This window comes from Marmota monax, unplaced genomic scaffold (genome assembly GCF_021218885.2).
Source record: "Marmota monax isolate L192 unplaced genomic scaffold, Marmota_monax_Labrador192_F-V1.1 WCK01_AAM20220418_F8-fsc00135, whole genome shotgun sequence".
Taxonomy (NCBI): Eukaryota; Metazoa; Chordata; class Mammalia; order Rodentia; family Sciuridae; genus Marmota; species Marmota monax.
In genome coordinates, this window is record NW_026694339.1 from 2828916 (window position 1) to 2834632 (window position 5717).

General features: G+C 34.6%; 1 pseudogene; it reads right to left on the reverse strand.

The window, feature by feature from the left end:
• Positions 1 to 1398: 1398 nt before the first annotated feature.
• On the reverse strand, positions 1399 to 1960 carry LOC124109045 (large ribosomal subunit protein uL6-like; annotated as a pseudogene).
• Between the last annotated feature and the right edge of the window lie 3757 nt (positions 1961 to 5717).

Consider the following 5717-nt stretch of genomic DNA (forward strand, 5'->3'; position numbering starts at 1 on the left):
ATAGTGATGCTGTCACTTTTCACAAAGCTGTTGGCCGTTTGTATGTATCTTCCTTGAACAAACATCAATTTGAGCATTTAGGAAACATTTTTTTGCAATTGAGTCATATAAATCCTATTAATCCCTTATCAACTATATGATTTGCAAATACATTTTTCCATGCCATATTGTACTTTTTTATTCTGCTGATTATTTTCATTTCTATGCAGAAGCATTAGTTGGATATAGTCATATTTGTTTGTCTGTACTTTTGTCACATTTGCTTTTGATATTGAAGAAATTGTTACTTAGCACAACATCAAAATATTTCCACCATTTGTTCTTAGTTCTACAGTTTCAGGTATTATGTTTAAAATTAACCCATTTTTAGTTTTATTTTTTTATGTGGTATAGCATAAGTGTCTAAATTCTTTTAATATGTCAATATTTCATTTTTCCCATAACCATTGTAAAGGGACTCTCTTTTGTGTATTCTTTGCACCTTGTTGAAAATTAATAGACTTATATATGTAAGTTTATTTTGAGGCTTTCTATTCTACTCTGTTGGTCTATACGCATGTTTCTATGATGATACTAAACCCTCTTAATTACTGTAGACTTGCAATATATTTTAAAATTCAGAAGTGTGATGCCTGTAGCTTCATTCTTTCTGAAGAGTGCTTTTAGTATGCATTGTTTTGTGCTTCTATACAGGCTAGGATTGTCTATTTTCCTATTTCTGTGTTACATGTGATTGGAATGCTGATAGGATTTAAATATGGATATTTTATTTATTTATTTATTTATTTGGATACCAGGGATTGAACTCAGGGGCACTGACCACTGAGCAACATCCCCAGCCCTATTTTGTATTTTATTTAGAGACAGGGTTCTCACTGAGTTGTTTAGCACCTCACTTTTGCTGAGGCTGGCTTTGAACTCGAAATCCTCATGCCTCAGCCTCCCAGTCACTGTAATTACAGGCTTGCACCACCATGCCTGGATGAACATGGATGTTTTCAATTTATCTGTATCTTCTTTAATGGTTTTTTTATCAATGTTACACAATATTTAGTGTGTGTGCAAGTCTTTTTATCTCCTTTGTTAAATTTATAGATTAGTATTTTAGTTTTGTAAATGGGCTTTTTTAAAAAAAAATCCTTTTTAGATAATTTTTTGTTAGTATGTAGATAAAATGACTTCTGAACAAAGATTTTACAACCTACAACTTGACTGAATTTATTAGTTCTAAAAGATTTTTTGGAGTTTTTAGGTCTCTGCAAACATGTAATTTTACTTTTCCTTTCTGACTTGGATACCTGTTTTTTTCCTCCTCCAAATTGCATTGGTATTTTATTGCATTATTAAAATATGAAAATTTGGTCTTATAGCAATGATCAGCTGGACAACTCTTAGATCTTATTCATTAGCCTGCTGAACTGTTCCTTTTTGGAAACATAGACACCATCCAATTTTTTCCTGGTGGTCCTTGTTTTTAACTGTTGTAGCTTGATGAATTAAAATAGTTGAATTTGAAACAAGATCACAAATAATTCCTTTAAGGATTCATTTGCCTTTTCGAGCTTGAGACACTGAACAAGCAGCACTTCATCCTCATCCAAATCCTGTATATGTAGTTTACACCCAAGAAATCTCCAATTTCATCAAGAGACCCATTCTCCTGAACAGCAAGGTTAATGGGAAAGTGAGCACACACAGACCTCCTACAGCAATGGAAGCTCCATGGAGCACCCTTGACCACATTTTGTGCATGACTACACGTCATGCCAACCCATTTCCTTTCTATTTTCCCTCCATTTGTCAAACAGGAATCTCTTTTTCTTTCTGAGGAGATGAGTTCTACTTGGATGTAATTGGAAGCCCTCCCCCCACCTTGGGGCCCTTCACGATAAACTGTGCTTCCCTTTCGAGTGATATCAACATTTTCTGAAATGTCAGGATTGCTGAGAATGGTCTTCATTCTTGTAGTAGATGTGATGAAGATGAATGTTTGTTATTTCTTATTTTTGAGTAATTGCTTTAATACTTCCAATACTATGCTGATTACAAGTGGCAAGAATAGGCATCTTGACCTTATTCCTGATCTTAGAGGACACACTTTCAGGTTTTCATCGAATATGATGTTAGCTTTGATTCTCCTGGTTCATATTTGTGTGACCTGTACATCGCCCATGAGATAAAAAGAGATTATGAAACAAAGAAATGAGTTTTTTAAAAAACTATCCGGAATGGACAAAGTTGCATGTGTGTGTGTGGTTTCTGAAGGCTGAGAAAAGGTATTGAAAATATGATAGTGTCTAGAATTTGACATACCTGTGCAGAATTAGCTAAATATTCTAGGAGCCCAGTGGTTGGTGGGGCTATCTTGAGAATAAAACCCATTCATGAATTAGCTTTTGGACCATATGTTCTGTAATTTAAATAATTCTGTCAATTAGCACCTCATGTAAGTATGTAGTGGACCTTTAGTAAACCTCAGTTTTCTCACTATTATATTGAAAGAATTGCTAGTAATGCATCCAGATGTTAGATTAAGAAACCATAATATGCCATTGAGGGTAGAGCTTTTATGCTATATTTCTCAAAGGACCATTTAGGGAATGCTAGGTCCTGAAGATGATTTCATTTAATTACAGTCTGGAAAGGATGCCGTGGACTACTTTAACCCTTTAGATATAGGATCATTTGGAGTGAAATCTCACGTGGAGGAGTTAATATTTAATGCCCTCTGGGAAAACACTGTCCTGTTCTCTGGACTTTTGCAACAGAAAAGGGCTTATTTTTTAATTTTCTAGCTCACAATACAACTCAGGATTGAGGACTAGAGGTGATAAACAGATTTCATTTTGTGTGTCAGTTTTGATAACTTTGGGGCAGTTACCTAAAAGGTTATTTTGAGAATGATTTTGAGATAATAGGATCTACAGGGAAGTGTCTTGTGATCAGGTAATGGTGGTTGTTCTGAATCTGGGTAGAGAAGAAAAGGGTGGAAGTAATTTTTTTTCCTGTACCCATTGCAATTGTAAATTGAGATTGATATAAAATTTTTTTTTATGAGAAAAGGGATGAGGTCATAAATAATGGTTGCATTTATGTATACTGTGCTGTGCACAAGGATTTGGCTCTGAAAATTTCAATATGGGCCAGCATAAGGGAGGTAAAATATACATGCATTAATGAGAGAAGATTAGAGACACTGAATTATTCTGTTGAATGGAAGATATCAATGTGATTTCCATAGAGGTGATATTTTTACATTTAAAAAAACCTACTTTTGGTTACTATTTTTAAGAGCAATATTCAATATATTAAATTTATAAATTCATAAACTTTATTTTCTTTAAGATTCTTAGTTTATCTTATTATTTTATATCTAGCCAATTTTTAGCTAATCATTTTGATTACTTTTGGATTTGTTTTCAAACTTGACATATTAGTTCCCTCATATCTTAAACTGAATTGATACTGTTTCTTTTTTAAACAATTGAAATGTATGAACAACAGGCAAAACCTTTTTCTTTTTCTTTTTTTTAGAGAGAGGAGAGGGAGAGGGGGAGAGAGGGAGGGGGAGAGAGAGAGAGAGAGAGAGAATTTATTTATTTATTTATTTATTTATTTATTTTTTCGGCGGACACAACATCTTTGTTTGTATGTGGTGCTGAGGATCGAACCCGGGCCGCACACATGCCAGGCGAGCGTTCTACCGCTTGAGCCACATCCCCAGCCCCCAAAAACCTTTTTCAATACTTAAAAATTCTAGTACAACTACCAGTAACATATTGGGAATCAGAACTGTTCATAAAGATTAAATACCATTATGCTTTTTAAACAGGAATCACAAGTCTAAGGTCAATTACTTAATAAACACAAGGTCATTCCATCAGTGCCTTAGAAGTGTCAAGTCTTTTAAATGTTAAGAATACTTTAAGTACAAAATATAAACTCCTAAATTAAGCCATTACCTTATCATTTTGTAACTTCTTTGGTTTAAAAGCAGATAAAGACTTCTTTTCTGTAAACAGGCATTTTTAAAAAATCCCATGTGCACAAGGAACCATATGGGAGGCAGATATTAAATATTGTGTGGAATAACAAGATGCAAAACATAAAAGATAGCTATCCCAAGATTTCAAAAGGCCATAAGTAACTCTAGGTTTTCACGAAACACAGTTTATAAACAGTCTATGTGCCAGAATTGGGCTATAGCTTAAAAATTGAAAAACAATGCCTAGCTCCTCAGAACTAATGTTTTGTTCTTCTTTTTTCTTTTTGTCAATTCATACTACATTCACATGACATAGAATTAATTATTTTAAAGAGTATAATTTAGTGGTGTTTAGTATGTTTACAAAGTTACACAACCGTCACCTCCACCTGGGGCCACGCTATATTCAGTGCCCAGAAAGGAAACCTATATCCATGAAGCAATTTCTTCCCATCCACACCTCTGCTTCTAGGATCCTTCTGCTCCTGATCTGTGGCATCCATTAGTCTGCCTTCTGTCTCTCTGTTTTCCTGTTCTGGATAATTTAAGTAAATTGAATCACATAATATGTGGTCTTTTTTGCCTGGTTGCCTTCACTTAGCATATTTTTGAGGACTGACAATGTAGTAACATATGTAAGAACTTTGTTCTTTTTTCTATATCCTAACAATATTCTATTGTTTGGAAATAGCACATTTTATTTTTCCATTCATCAACTGGTAGACACTTGAGCTATTTCCACATTGGGGCCACTGTGAAGAGTGCTGCTATGAATGTTCGAACAAAACTTTTTGTTTAAACACCTGTTCTCAATTTCTTATTTTTGATAACCTTAGCAATTTATCCACATTTTCCAGTTAATACTGGAACTGGGATATGGATCAAGTTCTCACAGTCTGAAAGTCATATTCTTTCCAGGAGAGAGCAATATTTCCCAAGGGCAAAAGAGGCAAGGTATTATCCCACTTTCTTTCAAGAAGATATAAAAGCTGCTGAATATAACAAAAATAAGCAAGCGGAAATTAATTATTTCTCACATTCTAAAGAGGCCTATGATTAGAGAAGGACAGAGGGAAGGAATATGATTGTCTATAAGATATCCCTGTATTTACAGACTGGCACTGTTTGCTCCCTGTCAACTTGCCTCCAATGACTTCTGCCTTATAAACATTATTGGTTAATATGTCAGTTAGTTTTAGCTTGGAAATTATCTGGAGGAAATAGGCGCTGAGAGCAAACAACACAAGGCTGGTGTCCTTTTTGTAAACGATTCCCTCTAGTGGTTTGAAATTTTTGTCACCGTGTTGACAAGATTTCTGCCTTCAAAAACCTAAACAAGAGAGACCCAGGGTATTTATTATTGATAATAATCAAAATCATGACAAAAATAATCCTAGATGTTTCTGCTTATCACCAAATAGAGGGAGCCAGGGAAAACTGTTTAAAATAAAGTTACTTTCTGGCTTTACATTCCAATTAGAATAAACTCTTAGCTTTCTTCTCTGCCTTACAAAACCTTGAAGGTGCAAAGCCTGTTGCTCCAACTTCTTGAAGAAATGTCAACCAAGTGGAGAAGGAGCTTCTCTGACATTGGCTTTTCTTCAGCAGCTGGATTAATGCCTACTATATGACAGGTGCTCAGTCAGGATGCGAATGGCCTCTCATTCCATTCTTCTCCCCAATTAACTTTCTTCCTTCTTTCAGTGCCTTGATCACATTAAAGTCATGGATC